At 45.6% G+C, this 25,413-nt stretch overlaps 1 protein-coding gene and 1 long non-coding RNA gene across 4 annotated transcripts in view; both read left to right on the top strand.

Annotated features, from left to right (window-relative positions):
* Nucleotides 1-9,502, top strand: part of ATPSCKMT (ATP synthase c subunit lysine N-methyltransferase) — a 245,604-nt gene extending 236,102 nt beyond the window's left edge. Inside the window, exons 9-10 of one of the 3 annotated variants that reach the window (XR_005796338.1) lie at nt 8,507-9,121; nt 9,219-9,502. The gene's annotated coding sequence lies outside the window, so the exon portion shown is untranslated. Of the gene's footprint in view, nt 1-4,473; nt 4,803-8,506; nt 9,122-9,218 lie in introns of those variants that run through there. The other 2 variants (XR_005796326.1, XR_005796332.1) reach the window with 2 other exon arrangements.
* Nucleotides 9,503-14,650: 5,148 nt separating this feature from the next.
* Nucleotides 14,651-25,413, top strand: part of LOC121042559 (uncharacterized) — an 89,284-nt gene continuing 78,521 nt past the window's right edge. The window contains exon 1 of the long non-coding RNA XR_005796296.1: nt 14,651-14,773. This is a non-coding gene — a long non-coding RNA (uncharacterized LOC121042559). The remainder of the gene's footprint in view (nt 14,774-25,413) is intronic.

The following is a 25,413-nucleotide window of genomic DNA, read 5'->3' as shown; positions in this document are numbered from 1 at the left end:
GGATTTCAAAGATGTAATCAGAAAAAGTACTACACTTCTCAGCAATTCTTAAAAATATTGATTATAGGGGCACCCGGGTGGCTCCGTCGGTTATGCGTCGACTCTTGATTTTGGTTCAGGTCATGATCTCATGGTCATGAGTCTGAGCCCCGCATCCGGCTCTGCACTGACAGCACAGAGCCTGCTTGGGATTCTCTCTCTCCCTCTTTATCTGTCCCTTCCCTGCTCACATTCTCTCCTCTCTCTCGAAATAACTAAATAAACATTTAAAAAAATATTGATTACATGTTGTAATGATATTTTGAATATATTGGGTTAATAAAGTTTTTATACAATTATTAAAATTAATTTCAATACAACCTTCTGGTTAGAAGATGAAGTAAATCATGGAATGGAATGTGCAGCATGGTGACTACTTAATGACACCGTGTTGCATGTTTGGAAGTTGCAAAGAGAGTAGATCTTAAGAGCCCTCATCATAAAGAAAAGAGCTGTAACCCTGCATGGTGAGTGATGTTAACTACATTTACACTGGTGATCACTGTCACAGTATATACGAATACCAAATCATTATATTGTTGACCTGAAACTCACATAACATTCTCAGTAAGAAAATTAATTTCACCATTTTTTTTTTCACTTTAAAATGTGTGGGGTTGGGGCGCCTGGGTGGCTCAGTCAGTTGAGCATCTGACTTCAGCTCAGGTCATGATCTCGAGATTCATGAGTTTGAGCCCCCCGTTGGGCTCTGTGCCGACAGCTCAGAGCCTGGAGCCTTCTTTGGATTCTGTGTCTCCCTCTCTCCCTCTGTCTCTCTCCTGCTCACTCTCTGTCACTCTCTCTCTCTCTCAAAAGTAAATAAAAACATTAATAAAAATTGAAACGTGTGGGTACTAGAAAACTTAACATTTTTACCTGTGTTTACATTATAATTTGCTGGACAGCACTGCTCCGGGTTATAGAAACAGATTAGGTTGAATCTCTCATATACATGATTATGCTTTCTTTAAGACATTTGGAAGTTCCCCAATCTAAAAAACAAGTATCCCTAATTTTGTGAATTTCCTCTTTATGCAGCCTAGTTCCAGAGGGCTCACCAAGCATGTCACCCCATTGATCAAACCCCCATTTGTCAATGTTCCCCTTAAACATATGCTGTCTATGGGGCGCCTGGGTGGCTCAGGGGGTTAAGCGTCCGACTTTGGCTCAGGTCGTGATCTTGTGGTCCGTGGGTTCGAGCCCCGCATCGGGCTCCGTGCTGACAGCTCAGAGCCTGGAGCCTGCTTCGGATTCTGTGTCTCCCTCTCTCTCTGCCCCTCCCCTGCTCACGCTCTGCCTCTCTCTCTCTGTCTCTCAAAAATAAATAAATGTTAAAAAAGAAAAAAAAGAAAAAAAACGCTGTCTGCAATTGCATGTAATAATGGCTGACCATGGTTTAGAAAGGGCACAGAAGTAGAGTATGAGGGCCTGGAATCTGCATGACACGGTCCAAGATTGCTCGTAGCCTAATGCTAACAGTTTGCAGTCTTTTCAGGGTGACTTCCCTGGGAGGTGGGCTGAGGTCTGACTCGGAGCTGACCCTCTAGCAATAGGACGGCGCCCAGGTGGATGGGAGCAAGAATCACAGCCCTCCAGGCCCGGTACTCATCCCTCCCTGCCCCGTGCTCCTGCAGATCTGCAGAATCCGCCTTCTAACAGCAGTCTGAGACGCAGTTGGATGCTCTCCCAGAGACGATTAGTGTAAATACTTGCCCTGGTTATGTAAACAAGAGACGCTGCGTTTTTAACCGCTGAGCTTTTGGAATTGGGAACTCAGGTGCCTCTGAAGCCACACAAGGCAAGTTCCATTGTCCCTGTTCTCTGGGCTTCTGATTGCTCGACATCCCATGTAAGCTGACTGATTGCTCCCGACTCACCCTAAGCCATACTTGATCTGTAGTAGGTGATATCGATGTGTTTTAGGCGGATAGAAAATCCAGGCTCTCAAAATGTCCCAGAGGCTCCTGTTTGCTTATTCGAGGTGGCTGGTGAAGGGGCGATGAGCGGGACTGGAGAACTCGCTCTGAATGCACGAAAGTCCAGCCGCGCTGCCCCCCAGTTGCATCCAACACCCTCTGTTGACTGAGAGCTAGGAGGATGGGAGCAGCAAGGGAGGGGGCTGGCGCATGAGAGGGTGGGAAAGGAAGAAGTTTTCTTCTGAAGGAGGGATTTATAGAACCACGTTCTCTCTGTTCCCCCTGGGACGACTTCTCACCGAAATCACCTGTTCAGTCTTGGGAATTTTTCACAAAACTGAAAAGTTTCATTTGACCAATTGAGGGTTTTTTGGTGTGTGTATGTTTTCATCATTTTAGCAAGATAAAGCTAATCTCTTTAAACCTTTATTTAGAGAAAAACCTTGAAAGCGGGTATATGCAGAATTGAGATCTTACCCCCAGGAAATAACGCCCTAATCTCTCATGAGTCACCATTCAGAATCGTGCAAATATTCTGCCGGTTGAGTTCTCCCAGCTGAGTGCCCAAAAGATGTCTCTATTTGGTGAACCACCTTGGGGCTCCCCTGCTTCTCTTGTGAGGGCCCCCTCCTCCTGTCTGGGCCACCGTTGTGCGGATTACACTTCTCCTTCTATGCTTCTCCCTCCACCTGTACCGTCTTAGCCAACCGCGCACAGCCTTCACAGAGGCCTTGTGGGAACCTCGTGGTGAAAGGTGCTTTGTAAAAAATAATACCACATAAATGGAAGATCATTATTACTAGATTAGCTTCTCTCTCCCAGACTAATCATTTCAGTCTCGCAAAATGAACCGCATTAGCCATCTGCTGGCCCAATTACCTAAATGATTCAAATTCTTTGAAACCTGGTCACACAGCTCCTCATTCTTCCCAACTCCCACTTTAGTGCTGCCAGCAGATTTTAGAGCCCCGGTGTCCTCGTCAGAGCCACTTAGCTTTATGGTGAGTAATGGCACTCCTCAAGGTAGGCCAGTGACCCTCTGACAGCTGAAGGCGGCGGCCATCTTGCTTCAGTGTCTAATCTACCACTTGCCTTGTTTTTAACATACTGGTTTTTTTTTTGTTTTTGTTTTTTTTCTGTATCACCTTCCTCTTAAAAGCGTGCATGGAGTCTTTTTGGAAAATCAAAGAAAGTGGAATGATACCTGCCTTCTATATTTCTTTCTTTCTTTCTTTCTTTCTTTCTTTCTTTCTTTCTTTCTTTCTTTTTTAATTTTTTTTTTAACGTTTATTTATTTTTGAGATAGACACAGAGCATGAACAGGGGAGGGGCAGAGAGAGAGGGAGACACAGAATCCGAAGTAGCTCCAGGCTCCGAGCTGTCAGCACAGAGCCTGATGTGGGACTTGAACCCACGAACTGTGAGATCATGACCTGAGCCGAAGTTGGACGCTCAACTGACTGAGCCACCCAGGCGGCCCGAGGTCACTTTTAAAGAATTAATTTTGGGGGGAGCCTGGGTGGCTCAGTCAGTCTGACTTCAGCTCAGGTCATGATCTCACGGTTCATGAGTTCAAGCCCCGCATCCGGCTCTGTGCTGACAGCTCAGAGCCTGGAGCCTGCTTCGGATTCTGTGTCTCCCCTGCTCTCTGCCCCTCCCCCACTCACACTCTGTCTCTCTTTCTGTCTCTCAAAAGTAAAAATAAAACATTAAAACAATTTTTAAAAAAAATAATTTTTCAAAATGAAAATGTGGGTTTTTTTTAATGCTCACAGACATAATATATTCTCATAAACAGAATGTAAAGATATACACAGAAATTACAGCTACTGACAATTTAGAATACAGACCTCTGGGTGTTTTCTTCTATTATAGTTCATTAGTTATTGTGTGCTTTATAAGAAACCATCCCCAAACTTAGTAGCTTGAAGTACCAACCATTTCTTTAGCTCAGGATTCTTCAGGTCGGCAATTTGTACTGAGTTCAGCTGCGCATTCTGGCATTCAGGTCTCATGTGACCTCACAGTCAACTGATGGACTGGCCTTGACCAGCACAGGGAGGACATCTGGGGCCTATTTGCAGTGACTTCTTCTTACTCCGGCAGCCTCGCCTGGGCTGGCTCACACGGCATCCTCAGGTTTCAAGAGCTGCGGAAAGGCAAACTGCCTGCGAACACTTTCCAGGCCCTTGCTTACGTCACATTTACTGCTGTCGCACTGGTCAAAACCAAGTTAAATGGGTACCTAGTGTCACTGTGAAAGGGACCGTGGAGGAGCAACGGATACAGGGAGGCCTGAGCGGATCGGACATACTGCGATCAAGCCACCACAACTAAGCCTACCTTGTCGTGATATTTTAACAAAATGAGATTCTGTTATACGTGCTCTGTTGGTCAGGGTTCTCTAACCAATAGGCTGTATGTATATCTCTGTCTACGTATGGAGAGATAGCTACAGATACATCAATATAGATAGATGCACAGATGCAGATCTATTATAAGGAATTGGCTCGTGCAGCTATGGAGTTTGGCAAGTCTCGAGACCTGCAGGATGAGTCGGCAAGCTGGAGACCCCGGAGAGCTGACGGTTTAGTTCCGGAGTGAGTCCGAAGACCTGAGAATCACCACGGCCGCTGATACAGCTCCAGGCCGAAGGCTGGCAGGCTAAAAAGCAGGGAGAGCTCATGTTTCAGTTTGAGTCTGAAGGCAAGAAAAACATCAGCGTCTCAGTCTGAAGGCAGGCGGGTGGGAAGAATTTCCTCTTACCAGAGGACGTTCAGCTTTTTTGTGCTATTTAGGTCTTCAACTGATTAAATAGGGCCCACCCACATTAAGGATGGCAATCAGCTTTACTGGATCCCTTGATTTAAATGTTTTTCTCATCTGAAATAACACAAAACAAAACCCACTTTCACAGACTCAGAAACATGCAAAATAAGGTTTGACCAAATATTTGGGCACTCCATGGCCCACTTAAGTTGACACGTAAAATTAACCATTACGCATGTTTTTGTTTTTGTCTCTGAGTTTAAATATATGTCATGGACATTTTTGCATGTCAGTAAATAGAGATGATGATCATCTTTTTTTTTAAGTTTACTTATTTTTGAGAGAGAGAGAGAGAGAGAGAGAGAGAGAACAAGTGGGGGAGGGGCAGAGAGAGAGAGAGAGAGAGAGAGAGAGAATCTCAAGCAGGCTCTGCACTGTCAGCGCAGAGCCTGACATGGGGCCTGAACCGATGAACTGTGAGATCATGACCTGAGCCAAAATCGGATGCTTAACTGACCGAGCCACCCAGGTGCCCCTAAGGATGGCCCTTGTGCGAGTGCCCCTGATCATCTCTGATGGCTGCATAGCATATTACTATTTGATGTACATCACTTATTTCCATTTTCTTGACAAACGCTTGGGTTATTTTTTTACACTTCACTACTATATTCGCGTAACAAGGTTTGATTCGTATCGCTAAATTGTCCGCTAAATAATTTGTACAATCTCGGCAGCAAGCATAGGACTGACTGTAACACCTTCAGCAACACTAAATGTGTATTCTTTCGGCAAATACGTATTCAGCATCTATCATGTGCTAAACACTGTGCAAGGAGCGAGGTATGCAGTAGTGAGCAGAGCAGGCTAGGTCCCTGCCCTCAGGAGGCATCCATTCTACGGGGAGAGACCCACAGGAAACAAACAAAAACATAGCCTGGTAAGGTAACCACAGCACGTGATAGGTGAGTGAAGGAAGTAAATGGTGTAACATTATATAAGCATAGAGCGGTAGAGGGGACTGCTGTAGACAGGGCTATCTAAAAGATAGAAGGAGAATTCACTTCAGTCTTGAGGCAGAAAGGAGGATACTATGAAGGTGGGGTTTGCACCGGATCTTGAAGTACACAAGAAGGATTTGGGTCAGACGTTTGGAATGAAGCATTATGGAGGTTTTGCATGACCCAGATTGTCACAACCCAGGAGCCACTGGAGGGAAATGGGCCAATCAGTTTCTTAAACCAAGTTTGGAGGACTCAGGTGGGTGTTGTCTCCAGTTCACACCGAACGCCAAGCCGTCTGAGATGTGCAGGTTGAAGTAACAGAACCTGAGTGTACCCACGTCTTTCTTTTTCCAATGCCACTTAATAACTTGGTTTGACTGCTCTGAATTTGGATATTAATAAAGCCAAATTTTCAGGGTGCCTGAGTGGTTCAGTCAGTTAAGCATCCAACTTCAGCCCATGTCATGCTCTCATGGTTTATGAGGTCGAGCCCTGCATCGGGTTCTCAGCTGTCATCCCAGAGCCCTCCTCGGATCCTCTGTTCCCCGCTCTGTCCCTAGCCCTCTCACACTGTCTCTGTCTCTCAAAATAAATAAACATTAAAAAAAATAAAGCCAAATTTTCTAGGTGGTGATTTTATTTCTTAGTTCGTTTCTTAGTTTATTTTTTAGAACAACAGAGGTCACAGTAGTCTCTCTCAAAGGATAGAGATGGATGTTTGGTCACAGCTCTCCCACCACAGACCTCAGGGCTACATTGCTTAATGTCATGGTGTTTGTAATCACCTGAGGTTTCATCTTTCAAACAACTGTTTTTCAAAAACCTGTTCCTGCAATTAAGCTGCAGTACCACCAGGAGGCAGTATTGGGATGCACCCAAGGGCAGGATATAAGAAATTGGCCGTTCATTATATTATAAAAGCTAATCTTACTTTTTAAATTTGAATTTAGCATTAACCTGCCAAATGTGTAATTACTCTAGAGTGTCTTTGTAAAATAAATAGAAGTCTAAGCTGCAATTTGGTGGCTATTTTTCTTATTATCCATGTGCTTTATAGAGATTGTGATTAAAATGCCTTTTGTAATTCACCATGAATATTGCACAGTAAAAGCCCAACGAGCGCTCATAGCAGACCTGCATTTCAAATTGCCGGTGGCCTCAGGCTGGCCAAGGCCGGTGTTGACGTGGATGCTTGGGACACATCTGCTTATCTGCATCAAGTTTGGGTTTTTCAAGTAGCAAAACCCAGAAGGAAAAATAAATCTGTAGTACACCTTTCCTGACAAATGTGAAGTCCTTAGAAATTTCCCAATTACAAGTTTTCTGAATTTACCTGTTTATTTTGTTATGTTTTTACAACAGCTCATGGCTCATTTTCACCTTCTGGTATCCCCTTGGTTATTTCTCTTCTTTAACTACACCCGAGCATAACCTGATCTGCATTGATGCTCGTTTACTTTTCCAATAAGCTGCAGCAAGAGCTTAATATAGAAACATAGGATAGTCAGATTACTTTTAAAAACTGTTTTGTTAAGTTTCTCAGGATCCACATAAGAGTGAAAACATATGGTATCTGTCCTTCTCTGGATGACATAGTTCATAACCCTCTCCAGTTCCATCCACGTTGCCACAAAAGGCCAGATTTCATTCTTTCTCATTGCCAAGTAGTATTCCATCGTGTATATCAACCACAATTTCTTTCCCATTCATCAGTTGATGGACATTTCGGCTCTTTCCATAATTTGGCTACTGTTGAAAGTGCTGCTATAAACATTGGGGTACAAGTGCCCCTATGCTTCAGCACTCCTTTATCCCTTGGGTAAATTCCTAGTGGTGCTACCTGAGAAACTTAACAGAAGACCATGGGGGAGGGGAAGGGGAAAAAAAAGTTAGGGAGGGAGGCAAACCATAAGAGACTCTTAAAAACTGAGAACAAACTGAGGGTTGATGGAGGGTGGGAGGGAGGGGAGGGTGGGCGATGGGCATGGAGGAGGGCACCTGTTGGGATGAGCACTGGGTGTTGTATGGAAACCAACTCGATAATAAATTTCATATTTTAAAAAATAAATTTAAAAAATAACCGTTTTGTTCAGAGATTACTAGATCTCTTATGTAGAGCAGACCATTTCAACAAAATTAAAGTCTTGAGAAAGAGGTTAAAACTGGATTTTACTACAGTCTTTTCAAAGAGTCACTATCACCAACTGACTCTCCTGAACCTCCAGTGTGTTTTGAGCTGATGGCAGGAAGCTGGGGTTCAAGGAGAGTCTTGGCAGCGAGAAGAGGGTTTGTCAGAACAATGAGAAGGTTGAGGCTGGGTTGCCAGCACCAGTGGGATCACTTGGGCCAAGGGCAGCAAAGACAGAGGGCGCCCGTGGGGCCGGTTGGGTATGAGCTGCCGTGTGGCTCAGTTTCCCCTACAGACACACGTTTACCTGGGCCCCTGCCTGGGTCACATTGGTCTCAGGCGAGATCCTGCAATCCGATAAGAGCTTGTTTACAACAGCAGGTGGTCATGTTTACCTGGGCCCCTGCCTGGGTCACATGGTCCCTGCCGTGAAGGACTCTTCGTGTGTTGGTTCCACCGCCTACCCAGTTCTGTATCCCGCTGTGGCACGCAGGTCCCGCCCTCTCCGTGCTCCTGCTCCGGATCCTTCCGTACCCCTTTGTCCGTCTCTGCCCTCCCTGCATGTCCAAGCGGCAGCCCCCTTTCCGGACGAGTCATCCCAAACCTCCATCAGAATAGAGAAGTAGAACAAAGCTCTCGTCGTGCTGTTTCAGCTGCTCAGATGGGAAGACGCCCTTTTTTGTTCATCCTTACGACGTCTGAGGGCACACTTTGTCTTCTCAACGAGGCTGGGAGCTGGCGGTCTCAGGAGGAACAGTTGCGGAGAAGGGCTGAGGGCTGAGCAGGACGGTCCCAGCACGGCATCCTGTCTCAGGTCCCACCGCTGGAGCCGCACGCGTTGCTGGCCTGGTTCAAGAAGCCATTCCAAAGACACCATTCCACAGAAAGGAAAATCAGCAAGTAATTTCTTTCCCCCGTGTCGCTCCGTGGGTGACAAGGACACGTACACCCACCCGCGACTGTGAGGGAGTGTACCCGGAGCGAAAGGCGTGGCTCTAAATGAAAATCAAGACAGATGGCGGAGGCAAAGGAGGCCAGATCAGATGGACGCTGATGTGCGGGGAGCCCTTTTTCATGGGCATTTAATTTGTGTTCACCCGGGCACTTTGCGCCCCGGCGTGTGTTGCCGGGGCCATAATTCCATTTACAGAGGGACAGCGTGGAATGTTTTCCAGGGTGAAGGGTGAGTCTCGAATCTCTTGAATCTGAATCTGTCCCGTGGCCTCCTCATCTTTCCCAGTTTGGAGAGTACTCTACAGAAATTGCAAGTAAGTGATGAAATGTGAGTGCCGACGGAAGAGAATTCCTCCTGTGCTTTCGAAGTGAAGCTCACCGCAGCTGTAATCTATCATTTCTTGCTTCCAGAGCGTTGCCACCGAAATGGAGCTGATTCAGCGCCGTTGGAGGAAACAGTAGCAACATCACGTTGAAGAAGCTTCGTGGTTTTGTGGCTGATCTATGCTTATTTCTTTGAGGCTTTCTGAAATAAGTATTGTAGACAAAGCTCTTTATTCTGTTCTTTCAATGGCTGGAAAACTATTCAGCCCTAAAACGGTTCTTAATGCTTTGGCGAGAGGTCATTCCAGATAGAGCTGACCTTGAACGATGCGGGGGTCAGGAGTGCCAAAAACACTCCCCTACCCGCTGCAGTTGAAAATCCCCACGTAACTTTTGACCCCCCCCCCAAACTTAACTGCTAATAGCCTACTGTTGACCGGAAGCTTCACCGATAACATTAATAGTCGATGAACACATGTTTTGTATGCTTTCCGTATTATAGACTGAGTCAGCTGGAGAAAAGAAAATGTTATGAAGCAAATCATAAGGAAGAAAAAATACATTTAGAGTCCTGTTCTGTAGCTATTGGAAAAAATCCACTTACAAGTGGATCTGGGCAGTTCAAACCCATATCGTTTAAGAGTCATCTGTAGTGCCTCGACTATTTTTGACACTAGGAAACATTATTTTTCTAGGCAAGGTAGCAAACTTATTTTCTTTCTGACTTGCCTTTTGCAGTAGGTGTTGAAATGCAGATGTAACAATATTGCCAATTATATCAAGATGATGAAGCAATGGAAAGGTTCTAGAAACAACCCTTGATCCATTAATAGAATTAATGGTCCCATTATGTCATCTAACAAGTTTTATTTTCCTCTGTGTGCTGAGAAGCATGAAATTATCATGTAAATAATGTCACATCTGTGCAAACAATTTGCAAGGTGCTCTCCAAATTCAAATTTAAGCTGTCATTTCTCTTTGTTTGTTAACTGTTTTACGCCCTGAAGTTTTTTTCCACCTCACATGAGAACTGTATAGTGATTTTTCATTCAACCCTCATGCTTGCATGTCAGGAACCGTGTGTCTTAAAGGATCTGGAGAAAGTGCAGTTCGGAATTCACATTCCGTGAGCAAGAGGCTTGTGTGAATATCCTTTAGTATTCCTAGCTGGCTCCATAACCCTTTTAAAGGTCATTTAATTTCTCTTTTTGCATTTGCCAAGTTTGTTTTTATGTCTTCATGCTTGTGTGATGAGGGTCCCTGTAGTCTTTTAGCTTCTGGATTATTCTCTGTGGACTCCCCATTAGATAACTTTGCATGCTGAGGCTGGCAGTGATTGAAAGAAAGAAATCACTAGAACCATGGCCATCCTGGTTCCTCAAGCAGCCTCTTAATTCTGGTGCTTACCTCCAAATCTTACATGCTGGAGGTTAAAACTTAATGGGATTCCATAATCTGGCTGTTGTTGAAAGCCTAAATGTCCGTCAACTGAGGAATGGATAAAGAAGATGCGGTTTATATATACAATGGAATACCACTTGGCAATGAGAAAGAATGAAATCGTGCCATTTGGAGCAACGTGGATGGAACTGGAGGGTATTGTGCTAAGTGAAATAAGTTAGTCAGAGAAGGACAGATATCATATGTTTTCACTCATGTGTGGAACTTGAGAAACTTAACAGAAGATCATGGGGGAAGGGAAGGGGAAAAATAGTTACAAACAGAAAGGGAGGGAGGCAAATCATAAGAGACTCTTAAACACAGAGAACAAACTGAGGGTGGATGGTGGGGGTGGGGGAGAGGGGAAAGTGGGTGATGGGCATTGAGGGGGGCACTCGTTGGGATGAGCACTGGGCGTTGTATGAAAGTGATGAACCACGGGAATCTACCCCAAAAGCCAAGAGCACACTTTACGCACTGTATGTTAGCCAATTTGACAATAAATTACATTTAAAAAAACTTAATGGAGGGGCGCCTGGGTGGCACAGTCGGTTAAGCGTCCGACTTCGGCTCAGGTCACGATCTCACAGTTTGTGAGTTCGAGCCGTGTCGGGCTCAGTCCTGACAGCTCAGAGCCTGGAGCCTGCTTTGGCTGCTGTGTCGCCCTCTCTCTCTCTGTGCCTCCCTCTCTCTCTCTCTCTCTGTCTCTCTGCCTCTCAAAAATAAAGACACGTAATAAAAAAAATTTAGGAAAAAACTTAATGGGATTCATTTTCAGAGAAATGAAGTTTCTGGACGTTGTGTATTTTGGTGTGGGCATTTGCCATTGTGGACACTTCACACACACACACACACGCACACACACGCATGCACACACACACACACGGTCACTGGGAACTTGTGTTAATTGGTGATGCAAACCCAAACTATCCCACAGAGAACTGAGTACATTCCTAAGCACACATTTTACATCATTTCATTAAATTCAGGCCTACCCACTCAGCGCTGTAGTTCTGTTAGCCCGACGGTTATTTCTAAGGTACCTTTTGTTCTGCATTCAGATTGTCTTCAGTAAGTGTGCTATTTAGGTTTTGCAAAGCAGAACCATCGGTCTTGCTACGATGCTGTTCCATTGGGCACTGTGTGCAGCACCAAGCTGATTGCAAATCCAGTTTTAACATCTCAAGGACGTGAGGGCTGGGAAATATTTTCTCCTGCCACTTGGGTTTGGGCAGAACAAGATAATTTCTTGCCCTCTGCTCCATGCTGCATTATTAAAGAGGCTGTTGTTAGCAGAGGCTTTGTAAGAGTGTGAATGGTGTGTGCGTGCGTGTGGATGGTGTGCGTGTGGGTGCGTGTGGGGGGGGAGGGGTGGAAGGAGACACCAGGCTCAGATACGAAGGCTGACGACCGTATGAAGTTGCTACGATTTACAGCGTCCTATCTCAACAGCTATGTCTGACGAGGATGTGGCTGGGATTCTGCTTCTGTAAATGTTGGATATTTGGATATTTGCTTACTCTCCTTTAGCATGACTTAAAACTCCTAGAAACGATCCTACCGCTTACTGGCCGTTCAAGGGCAGCGGTCTCCAGGTGACTGTGGCGGCCAGTTTGGTAAAATGGCCGGTGTTAAACATACATTTTACATCGTGGGTGATGAGACCTGCCCAGGCAACTGACTGCGTACCTTTCACTCAGGCTCACCTGAACGGAGAGCTGGTCAGGGCTGCTCCGGGACGGTGAGCGGGCGGTGGCTTCTCCCTCGGGGCTTTTTGTCGCCCCTCTGGGCGCCTCTGGGTGGAACCCTGCAGCCCAGGGCACGTTCACGGAGGCCTCGTGGTGGAATGTTACCGCGGCTTACAGTAAAAGCGGGCTCCTTGGAATTACCGGGGTTGTTGATCCATCCCGGATTGACCTGGTGTTGACACAACCATCCAAGCATGGAGTGATCTCAAAGACCACCGGAACGGATGGCGTTTGTCCTTGTGACAGATCGTCGGGAAAATGGAAGACTCTGGTGTAGCGTCATTTTCCGTCACCTTTGGATCACTTGCAAATCTGCCCCCGGCAGGCGTCTCGGGAGCTGTCTGAAAAATTGCAGTTTGCACACTTAACAGCATGCGACCGTCCTGCGGAGCCCTGGTCCTCAGGGACGGGCAGTTGTAGAGTGTGGCTCTCCTGGTCCTCCCTGGGGGCAGAAGGACTTCGGGGAGACGAACTCTCAGAGGAATGCCTCACCTGTGTCAAAGTCACAAAGAGAAATGAATGCCTGTTTCCTCTTCCTTAATCTCTCCGTACTCATTCAGTCATTACTGTAGGAACGACAGTGAGTTATAGGGACACAAAAACACTGTTTTTCCGGGAACCAACGAGAGAATTTTCTTAAAATGTAAGATCATCTATTCTCTAATACAGCCTCTGGAAATGGAACAGCGTGTGCATTTAGGTGTATGGTTTGTTTATCGTTATTTTATCCCAGCAGGTGTTGACTGAGGATCCACCCTGTACCAGGTTCTATTCTAGCTACCGAGATCAGAGCCTTGAACACAGGAGAGTGTGAGGTCCTAGCCTCACTCTGCTGACATTCTAGAAGGGAGAGAGATGGTAAAAAAGCAAAACATGAACGATAGAATCACCCTCAGCATAGACGCCAGGAGGAAAAGGAAAGGAGGAGTAGCTGAGAGTGAGGGGGGCCCTCCTGTGGACGGGGCCAGGGACAGGCTCCCTAGCACGGAGAGATGTGAGCCCTTCTGAGCGTCCCGAGGGAGAAGCGTGGCAGGTGCTTAGCGAGGAGCACCGGGGCGCGCGGAGGCACGTGCTCGGCTCCCGAGCTCGTTATTCTTTTCAAATCCCAACCTGTAGTGAGTAGATCTCCTCCTCTTTGTCAGCTCCCAGGCAGCCTTTGGAGAAAATGCCCCTGAAGTTTCAAATCTTGACTTCAGTGTTCCTTGTGCTGCTTGTACCCAAGGTCGGAAAGGTCTCGGGCGAAATTTTGTCTTAGTTTCTTTTGAAATTAAAGAAGGCAGTAAAAATCACATCTTGGCCAATGATCCTGGTCTGTGACCCCACGTGTGACTTGCACTGGCTGGGTGGGGAAAAGCCCTGGACCCTCCAGGGTCACTCTTCTTCTATTAAATGGGGAGTTGTTTGAGAGGGATTTTTAGGTCCCCAAGAATTATGTGCGTCTCCCACGTGAGCCCCTGTGCGTCTCCCCATGTGGCCACTGTGGGTCTCTCCACGTGAGCCTGGGCGCCCCTCCCCACGTCGGTGTGTGCTTCTCCATGTAAACCGTGTGCAGTTTCCACGTGCGCCTATGCTCTCTTTTTGCCACCTTGTGTGCACTCCTCACGTAAGCTTCTGTACATTCTCTTGCAACCTCATGTGCACTGCTCACTGTGTCTGTGGATGCTTACAGGTCCTCTCTCCGGTTAAGCCCCGGTGTACTCCCCTCTTACCGGATTATGGCCTTTTCCTCCTGCAGGCCTGTGCGTATTCTTACCTTGCAAATCTTGAAGGCCTGTAACTGTGATTGCTGGGGTCCCAAGGCCTGCGGGAGCCCAAGAGGTGCACTGCCTTTAATGGTTCTTCTCTAGGACTTCCATCCAAGTAAGATAGCCTCGGGCCTGGAGACCAGGGGTTGACCATGGGGATCATCCATGGACAGTGCATTCCTGGGCCCACAGTGGGCCTTCTCGCTGGTTCCTCTTGGAACCTGCACAGCCCCACAAGGCCATGTAAGCACGGAACTACAGGAGAGGGAGCCCACTCTGGAAGGAGAGGGTCCCGCGATCTGTCCCATCCCCTGACTTGGCCCACGGTGGGCGTTCACTAAATTCTGCTGCTGAGAATGACCCTGAGTTTGCTGCGTCACACGTAGCTCTGAAGTGTTCTTCACTGGACGATGGTATCTGGCCAAGAGTTAGAGGTGATTGAGGGTTAGTTACGCCCCCCAAACTTTCCTACTAATTTGTAGTGAAAGCAAGTCTCAGGCTAGACTCACCACCTACAGAAAGCAGCCAGGAACAGGTCATATGACGTACGGTATGAGCCTGATAAAGTCTCTGTCTCTATCCTTCCAGGTGACTCTTGCCCATCTTGCTGGAAGGCTCAATGACACGTGTGTGAAAGTTCTCCTGCGACAGAGCACTGCCGTCCTACCAGGCTTCCGGCACCCAGAGCCCTCTGACTCGGCTGCTGCAAGTAGGACCTTTTAGGGTTAAGCCTTGGTGCTGTCTCTACGGGTGGGGGCTCAGGCCACGAATACATTCTTCCAACTCAAAGGCATTTTGCAGATGTGAGAGATGATTAGGAGTCTCTCTCCCTTTACAGACGCACAGATGTTAACATTGTTGTGACTCAAAAGAAGTCCCATTTTCTGACAACCTTCTTTTCAAAAACATAGGTAAGCTGAGTTGCAAGAATATGCTTTCCTCTCACTCACTCACCCTCCCTGGAGACTCTCTAGTTACTTTCCTTAATGACTGAAATGTGTTATGATTGAAAATGTCACTCATCCTAACCTGAGTGAGAGGCGGGTTCTCTTTTTGGACCATATCTGGTGGGTCGCTGTGGGAAGGATGATTGAGAAGAATATAGATGAGAAAGTGTGTCCACGGAAGTGTGGGGGGCGGGGGTTGCAGTAGAATCAGCATGCTTCCTGGAAGTGGAGGCAGGTTTGGGCGGGAGACCCTGGGCTTAACGTGTTACCTTTCCCCCGTGGCGCTCACCCCTGCAGGACGGTGGGTGTACAGAGCTTGAAAAGTGGAAAAGGAGGCGCAGCCTATGTTAAAGAGAAAATGACCCCCGAGTACAGACAGCAGTAATGATCTATCTGAGAATTCCCGGGAGGGCATGCTCACCACCAGGCCTCAGTTCTGCTGAGAGCCAGAGCCGGAGTCAGAGTCAGAGAGTCAGAGGGAGAGAGAGAGAGGATCCCAAGCAGGTTCCACACTCAGGGTGGAGCCTGGTGCGGGGCTCAATCCCATGACCCTGGGATCGTGACCTGAGCCACAACCAAGAGTCAGACGCTCAGCGGACGGAGCCACCTGGGTGCCCCAGGTTACTCTTCTTCTTAAGCAGTGACTTTCATCTCTTCCCCGGACGTGGCTTCTGTTGGGGGGCCCTGCCCAGATCCCCAGGCTGCCATGGCATGCATTGGGCGAGAGCCACTGAGCTAGTGGGAGGCTCAGTGAGATCTCACTGAGCGAGAGCCAGCACCTAGTGGGAAGCTGGGCAGCCTGTGGAAGCTGGAAGAGGCAAAACCAGAAGGAAGGCAGCCTTGCCATCCCCTTGGTTTTAGCCCAGAGTGGTGCATCTTGGACAGAACCACAAGAAAATGAATTTTGTTGTCTGGAGCCTCTGTCTTGTGGCAATTAGTTAGAGCAGCAATAGGAATGAGGAGAGACAACAGTACAAGAATTGAGGACACGTATGGGGCAGTGGTGATTTGCCTAGGCTTAGGGTGGAGGGAGAAGAGCCTGGTCTGTGGATCCCAAGGCCAAGAAGCCTGCGTCTGCGTTGAGGTGGTGCCCCTGGGGAGCTGGCCGGGCCCTGCAGGGGAGTGGCTGCAGGGTGGGATCTGGGCACTGGGACTCTGGGCTACCCTGGCTCGCAAGTCAGAGACCCGAGATCAGAAGGGGTTCTCAGCCATGTCTTGTACTTGAAAAGTCCTGCACTAGACCCAGGGCCCTCTTCTCCAATCCCGGTTTGCCGTAGCCCCTCCATCTGGTGCCACAAGACAGAAATCTAGAAAGTACTCTCCCTGCAGCCCCTCTTCATGGATGGATCCACATGCCTAGTCCATCCAAATATATTAGTTCCATCTGGCTCTGACCTTCCTCTTTGATTTCACCTGCTGTTGTCCTCACGGCCACTGCTGTTTGTCGCAAAGGCCAAATTGATGTTCACATTAGGGTTTCTATTTTCCTTGTTGTGGGGTCTTCTTTCTCTTGGCTTTGCTCCTGTTTGTTTCTTGGGTTTGCACTCACATGTCACTCTCTAGGGAGACCTTCCCTGACCCAGAGCCCTTGCAAAGTGTTGTTCTCTGTCACATCTCCTGGTTTTTATTCAAGTCAGAGTTGGTTACGTTCAATTCAGAGTTGTTACCTGAAATCATCTTGTTTGTTGAGTTTTGTGCACATTGTCATTCTTTCTTGAGAATGGGCAGGATCGTGACCACCTTGTTCACTGCTGGGTCCTGCATGACCAGAATGGCATCAGGCACATAGTAGGTGCTTTATATCCTAAGCATTTCCAGAGTCTTTGTAATATTCCATCTCCAGCTCCCTCACCGACGCTCTCACTTGGGTTGACAGTGGGAAAAGCTTCATAAAATAACGAACCTTGGATTATGTTCTCTCTTGAATCTGCCAGAGTACTTATTTTTCAAGCTGGCTTGTAAGGAGAAAGCTAAGTCCCGGAGAGTCTGGGGCTTTCCAAATACGGGGAGAACCCACAAACGTGGGGTGATTGATAGAAGGTTGAGGAATTGATTCATAAATTAAATACACGAATTCCATATCCTACGACAAACACGTTCGATGGATTTAACGAACAATGTACTATTTCACCTGCTTTGAGCTCTTCACGTGCTTTCACACTGAAGACTGCATTCCTGGGAAGTTGAATAAGACATATGTATTTTGGGAGTGAGTTATTTTGGGAAGCTTCTTACGTCCTCTTAGTAAATATCACAAGGGACCGATTCAACATGGGTTTAGATTTGGGTGAAATATCTCCCCTCCACCTTCACACGGTTCCTTCTTCGCTATGCCTCAATGGTGGGGAATGCAAATGTTTCCTATCAACTGCGACTACTGCCTACGATTCTTACTACTATTGCTCTTAGGACTACTACAACGGCTACGATCCCTACACTTGCAGTTGCAACGACTGCCACTTGTGCAACTCCTCCGCCTCCTCTCTACTGCTGGCGATGATTCACAGAGCTCTTCCCTAGTTCGCGAGCTTCTTCCCTTCCAAGGTCCACCTTCATTTCTTTTGTGGGTAGAGTATCTTTCCTCACTCGTGCGCGTCTTAAACGTTTAGTTCTAGAATAATTCTGGATGCACAAAAATTTGGTGAAAAATATGCAGGGAGGCCCCATGCACCTCCACTCAGTTTCCCCTAATGGCAGCCTCCCACATAACTTTAGTCCAATATCAAAATGAGGAAGTCAACATTGGGGGTTTCTTTGAATGTTGATAAAGGCCAACTCAATCTCCCTCCCTCCCTTCCCCATATATATATATACATACATACACACATACATGGGAGGGACATGTATCTGTATCTATATCACTAATGGAAAATAATAGGTCAATGTGTTAGAAGTCTAAAGTCTTTGGGCTCGACTGTAATTTCTTTGTTCTTTGTTTAGGGTTTTTTTGGGGTTGTTTCTAGGTGTTATTTATAATATCGGATGTTGTAGAAGCTCATGCCATTTTCTAACATAAAGCCTTGAAATGGTACATTGTAGTGAGACAAACTTTTCAATATGGCAATATTTTATTACTATGAGGAGACCGAAGTAAAATACAGTTTTGTCTAACTGCAGGCGTATTGCTGTTTGCTGGGAAGGGCTCCTCTCTTTCTCTCTCAGTAGGGAACCAGCACCACAGCCTGTGGTATGGGGCTCAGGTGAGGAATTTCTAGGTAGCAGCAATGTTATTTATACGCTGGAGGCACTTAGGTGGAATTTCTTTCTTTCTTTTTTCTTTTTTTTTTTAATTTTTTTTTTTCAACGTTTATTTATTTTTGGGACAGAGAGAGACAGAGCATGAACGGGGGAGGGGCAGAGAGAGAGGGAGACACAGAATCCGAAACAGGCTCCAGGCTCTGAGCCATCAGCCCAGAGCCCGACGCGGGGCTCGAACTCCCGGACCGCGAGATCGTGACCTGGCTGAAGTTGGACGCCCAACCGACTGCGCCACCCAGGCGCCCCTTTCTTTTTTTTTTTAAATGTTTATTTTTGAGAGAGAGAGAGAGAGACAGAGAGAGACAGAGAGAGACAGAGAGAGAAAGTGTGAGGGGGCAGGGGCAGAGGGAGAAGGAGATACAGAATTCGAAGCAGGTTCCAGGCTCCATGCTGTCAGCATAGAGCCCGACGCGGGCCGCGAACCCACGAACCGCGAGATCACGACCTGAGCCGAAGTTGGACACTTAACCAACTGAGCCCCCCCAGGCGCCCCACTTAGGTGGGATTTCCTGTGGGGCGTTCCCCTGGAAGTCAGCAAAGTTAGGTTTATCTGCATCCGTGCAGAACGACCGTGGACAAAGGGCCTCACAAGACCCCTTTCAAGCTTCATGAATTTCTACTGCAGATTTCCTGGCATGAGGCTAGGCCCGAAATACTGGTTTGGCCATTCTGCCTGCTCCAGCAATCTGGTTAGAACTGCCAATAGGGAGCACTGTCCTTTCTTCATTCTTCATATATTTTCTCCCCCACAATCATGTTACTTCACTTTGGAGACCAGGTGTGGGGAACAGGAGGCATGCAACCTTCACATAAAGTTTATCATTCAGGAGCAAGAGATCCAGTGAGCACAAATTGGAAGGGTGCTGAAAAGGGCCCTCCTAACACAGGGCTCATGCGGTCGACCTGAGGATTAGAAAGAGTTGAGCTAGTTAATTTGCTACTCGCTTGTTCTTACCCAGGGCTGCCCTTCACAGCAAAAATGCCAATGCTCCAGTCCCGCCAAGACTGATTACATCCTAATCTGCAGGAGGTGAGGCATAGGCGTCAGCCTTCAAAAAAAGTTCAGGTACATAGTCAAGGTTGTCAAACACTGACCGAAGTCCTGAAAACAATATATCCTGGATGAAATAAACTGTGTTGCGTTTGAATTCTTTTATTGAGGATTGGACTGTGTAAATTGTGTGATGTCCAGCGTGAAGGAGAGATCAGGAATGGAGAAGACGCGTCTGTTCCCTGGGATGTGGGTCAAGGGGAGCAACAGGGCTCATTCTGGCAGGCGGTGCCGGACAAGTAGCAAAGTCGGTGTAGAGGGCCAGGCTCACAGTCAGGCGGACTTGCAGCTCCGGGCAGCCTGTGCCTTCCAGGTGAGGCCCTCCGTCAGCGGACGGAGGTTTAGGAGTAGGACTCCTTTGGTCAGGAGGCTTGACGTAGTCTCCAGGTAAGCTGGATTCAGGAAGTGGGGTGTCATGGTAAGGATGAAAGACACACAATGTGGGTGACCTCCCACTGTCCCCACTTTCCGTGCAACATGGCACTTCCCCCTCTAAGCTTGGATGGAATTGCAGATCTCTTCAGTCTCTTGGAGGCCACTCTCAAGTGACCGGGAAGGAGGGGGAAATAGGATTGGGAATTAGCAGCCCCCAGATCTTGGGCTTCATCTCGTGGGAGGCAAGACTGCATTCTGGATGCCCAGTAAGACTGAGGCTCCTTCTTGGAAGTTTCCGCCATGGCTGCCCCAGTGGGGTGGACTTGGTATGTGGGAACGGCCCCCTGGGGGAGATCCTGCTCAGAGAAGTCAAAGAAGGGCGTGGGGGTGGTGCTCACAGCCCCCCACCCCCAACACTTCCTTGGAAACCCCACGCTACTGTGAGTGGTGGCATTCATGCTCCGTAATTGGCTTTAATAATTTAAACCATAATCTTATCATTCGTCTCTTCTGTCTTCTTTCTAATCAAGTTTCACACTATCATGAATTAAAAAAAAAAAAAAAAAAAAAAGATCGTAAAACCCCATAACAGAAGCGAGAATACAGACACTGGGCCCGTTTAAAGTGGCCTCTACGAGACTTGACACCACTCAAGTGAGCGGGTCTCCTGTAATCACAATTCTCTACGCTCCCCAGCCCTGCTAGAAGCCACTCATTAATAATGGATAGAAAATATAAAGGTTGGTTTTCCTGCCTTACATTCATCACAGAGATGTATAGTAAACGCAGCGATATTGCATTGCTAAACTTGAACTCATCTTAAATCAAAGTGACCTTTAAATTATCCTTCAAACGAACCACCCCCCCCCCCCGCCCCCAGTCTTCATCCCCAAACAACTATTGGTACATAGACCAACTTTTGTTAATGACATATTAAATTAGATTAACTTTGCTTGAGCTCAGGCTGAAATGTTAGACAATAGCTTTTATTGCACACTGTAGGTGAAATCTTGTGTAATGCATTATATTAATATGCTGTTTGATGCTCCAGTTGAGATAAGGAAACGGAATTATGTTGGAGGATGGAAATCACAGTGCAATCTCACACTGGACCAAGTCATCAAAACTAAAGGCTAAATTCCTACATTACACAACCAAAGAAGAAGTGCCGTAGACAGAAGCCATGATCCTTACCTTTCCTGGGAATATCTCCTGTAGTTTGTTTGGTCTTCAGAGACAGTGATCTTCTGTAGTGTTGCTCTTCCTCAGTGGCCTTTCGGACCTTCTCACATTTTCTGGGTCCCTATGTGTTGGCCGTTGAGTTTTGCTGTGTTTCTGGTCTTTGAGCTGGAAGAGCAGGTACAGAATCACGGGAAAGCCCTGATCCATCACTTGAACCCAAACAAGAATCTGGGCTAATTTAGGATCATGGGACCACTACATAACGGGCAACTGCAGTGCCTTATGATATGGAGACCATGGAAGCTTTCTTCCCCCTTGTTCTTCCAGCCAGGTCCCCCCAGGTCTCCTCCTCTGGCGCTCAGTAACTTGGAAGAATAATGTCTGATACAATACATGCCCCTGTGTGCAACTACAAGAATCCTAAGAAATGCTCTCAGAGATGCTGGAGGTCACTGTTGATCCTCTGGAAAAGTGACCAGGTAAAGGGAACTCCAGACGGTCTCGTATACACAAAACAAACGTCCGAAAATGTTAGCTAATGGTTGCTGTCACCCCTGAGAAGTTGTTATAGAGCTGTGTGTTCAGACCTTAGAAGACAAGACCCTCATATTTGCAGAATTGAATAGATGAATGGAGAATGATCCACATATTCTATATGTTTTATATGTTTGTTATGGGTTGAATTGTGTCATGATTGTCAGTAAATTGAAAAATACAAATGTTTAAGTTCTAATGTTCAGCATCTTCGAATGTGACTTAATTTGGAAGTCAGGTCATTGCAAATGTAATTGGTTACACTAAGAAGAGGTCATTAGGTGGGCCCAACATGACTGGTGTTCTTATAAAAAAGGAAATTTGGCATACAGAGAGAATGCCATGTGAACTTGAAGATGAGCTAAGCAGAGAGGCCTGGAACAGATTCTCCTTCACAGCCCTCAAAAGGAGGCAAACCTGCCGACACATTGGTCTTGGCCTTTCCAGCTTCCAGATCTGTGAGACAATAAATTTCTGTTGTGTAAGCCACCAAGACTGTGATACTTTGTTATAGCAGCCCTGGAAAACAAATAAAATATTATATGGAGAGGGAAAAAGGAAGGAAAAAATAAGAAAAAATGAAATAAGAAAGTAAACATTTATAGGACATACCAGTCTCATGTCATCTGAGAAAGTATCTACTGCAAGGCAAACATTTAATTCTAATTTTACAGGAAAAAAAAAACAAAAAAAGGCTTAGACTTTACATGAAGTGCCCAAGTTTGCATCATTTGGAAATTGTAGAACCAAAATCCAAACTATTTGCCATATAGCACATCCTATATGAGGAATAAACACTTCTAGTTAACTTCAAAAAAGACCAGGAAACCTGTCCCACAAGAGGAAGGTTTCAATCAGTTCAAGTTATGGATCTTTGGATTCTAAGAAATAGAAACCCACCCTGGTTCAACAGAAAGAATGGTATTGGGCTTCTCCTTGCTTTAGTGACAGTGTCAGGAAAAATTAATGAAACCCAAGGAAGGAAATATCCTTGGGGTCAGCTGAACCTGGAAGGGTAACTGAAGACTCAGAAATGAAGGTCCAGCCATCACCCGCCATCTCTCATGGGTGCATATTTTCTCTCTTCTCAGATTCTGTCCATCATGGCTTTGCTGGTGGCTAGAGTCCAGTGTTGTCCCTAAGATCCCTGCCTCTTCATGTTCATGCTTTTGTGTAATCCCCTCTCCTTGTGTGAGATAATAAACGTGGGAAGTTTTAAGCCACTGAATTTGTGGTGATTTATTATGCCAAAATCTCTGTTTTCAACATCTTCTATTTTCTTGTCTTGAACTTGGTTCTATATAGCTGCTTTGGTACTAATGGCTCAGCTATTAGCTGAGGTGTTAGAACACCTACTGGAGGTTCTAACTTCACTCTGTCACAGTCCCTTTTTTCCCTTTTAAATAGACTTTAATTCTTAGAGCAGTTTTAGGTTTATAGAAAAATTGAGCAGAAAATAATGAGTTCCCATATGTCCCTTCCCCCCGACATGCCCAGCCTCCCCTACCATCAACATCCCACACCAGAGTGATACATTTGTTACAACTGATAACCCACATGACACATCACTATCACTCAAACATCATGGTTTACATGACATCATACATTCTGTGGGTTTTGACAAATGTATAATGAATGACCTGTATTTACCATATAGTGTCATACAGAGTATTTTCACTGCTCTAAAAATCATCTGTGCTTCTTTTATGCATCTTTGTCTCCCACCCTAACCCCCAGAAAACACTGATCTTTTTACAGTCTCCATAGTTGCGCTTTTTCCAAGATGTCATAGAGTTGGAATCATACAGTAGGTAACCTTTCGGCCTGGCTTCTTGCACTTAGTAGTGTGCATTTAAGGCTCCTTCATGTCTCTCCATGGCTTGATAGCTCATTTATTTTCAGTGCTGAATAATATTCTATTGTTTGGATATACCATAGTTTATTTATCAGTTCACTCACTGAAGGCTTCTTGGTTGCTGTTGCTTTCAAGTTTTGGCAATGATGAATAAAGATGACATAAACATCTGTGTGCGCATAAGTGTGGACATAAGTTTTCAGCTCATTTGGGTAAATACCAAGGAGTGTAGGTGCTAGATTGTACGGTAAAAGTATGTTTAGCTCTGTAAGAAACTGTCAAACATCTTCCAAAGTTGCTGTACCATTTTGCATTTCCGCCAGCAGTGAATGAGAGTTCGTGTTCCTCCACACCCTCACCAGCATTGGGTGGTGTCATCAGCATTCTGGATTTGGGCCATTCTAATAGGTGTATAGTCACATCTCATTATTGTTTTAATTTTCAGTTTCGTAAGGACATACGATGTGGATCATCTTTTCATATGCTTGTTTGTAATCTATCTTTGGTGAGGTGTCCAGGTTTTTGCCCATTTTTGAATCTGATTGTTCACTTTCTTATTGTTGAGTTTTCAGAGTTCTTTGTATATTTTGAATAAGAGTTATTTATCAGGTTGTCTTTTGCAAATATTTTCTTTCAGTCTTGGGCTTTTCTTCTCATTCTCTTGACTGTGGTTTCCACAGGGAAGAAGTTTTTTGTTTTTGTTTTTTAACGAAGTCCAGCTTATTAATTTATTGTTTCATGGTGCTGGTGTCGGTGTCTTTGGTGTCTTACCTAAAAAGTCATCACTTATGCCCAAGGTCATCTAGATTTTGTCTTGTTATCCCATAAGAGTCTTATAGTTTTGTATGTATTTATTTATTTATTTTTAAATGTTTATTTATTTTTGAGAGAGGCAGAGTGCGAGCAGGGGAGGGGCAGAGAGAGAGGGAGAGAGAATCTGAAGCAGGCTCTGTGTTGTCAGTGCAAAGCCTGGTGCCGGGCTTGAACTCACAAATCATGGTATCGTGACCTGAGCCAAAGTCGGACACTTAACCAACTGAGCCCACGCAGGCACCCCAGCATTTTATATTTAGATCTATGATTAATTCTGAGTTAATTTTGGTGAAGGGTTTAAGGCCTGTGTCTACGTTTTTGTTTTTGTTTTTTTTTTTCTTTTTTGCATGTGGTTGTCCAGTTGTTCCAGCACCATTTGTTGAGAGGCCATCCATTCTCCATTGTATCACCAGTGCTCCTTTGTCAAAGATTAACTGACTATATTTATATGGGTCTATTTCTGATCTCTTTATTCTGTTCTATTGATCTGCCTAGTTTGCCAATGCAATACTGTCTTGATTACTGTAGCTGTATAGAAATCCTTGATGTTGGATATCGTCACTCCTCTGACCTTGTTCTCTGTCAGTATTGTGTTGGTTATTCTGAGTTTTCCACCCTTTGTGGAGATTTTAGAATAAATTTGCCAATACCTACAAAACAAGTGATTGGGATATCTGTGGGGATTACATTGAATCTATAGATCAAGTTGGGGAAAACTGACATCTTTACAATATTGAGCTTTTCTATCCATGAATATGGAAAATTTCTCCATATATTTAGTTCTTTGATTTTTTTTTTTGTTGGAGTTTTGTGATTTTGTTCAGATAAATCTTGTACACTCAGGCCATGTCATCTGCAAACAAAGGCAGTTTTATTTCTTCCTTCCCCATCTATTACCTTTTAGTACCTTTTTTTCTTATTGCATTAGCCAGGACCGGCATATGATATTGAAAGGGAATGGTGTGAGAGGACATCCTTGCCTTGTTCGTGATCTTAGTGGGAAAACTAGTTTCTCACTAGTAAGTATGATGTTAGCTATAAGATTTTATAGACGTTGTTTCTTCAGTTGAGGAATTTGCCCTCTATTCCCGGTTTTCTGGGAGTTCTTACCATGAATGGGTATTGGATTTTGTTAAATTCTTTTTCTGCATGTATTGATACAACCATGTGATTTATTTTCTTTAGCCTGTCAATATTACGGAATTGATTTTCAAATGTTAAACCAGACTTGTATACTTGGGATAAATCCCACGTTGTCATGGTGTATAATTTTTTTGAAAAGTTGTTAAATTTGATTTGCTAATATTGTGTTGAGGACTTTTGCATCTATGTTC

The sequence above is a fragment of the Herpailurus yagouaroundi genome, unplaced genomic scaffold (genome assembly GCF_014898765.1).
Source record: "Herpailurus yagouaroundi ecotype Mexico unplaced genomic scaffold, PumYag 29, whole genome shotgun sequence".
Lineage (NCBI taxonomy): Eukaryota > Metazoa > Chordata > Mammalia > Carnivora > Felidae > Herpailurus > Herpailurus yagouaroundi.
The sequence above is the reverse complement of the archived record's forward strand: the minus strand, read 5'-3'. Positions and strand labels throughout refer to the sequence as shown.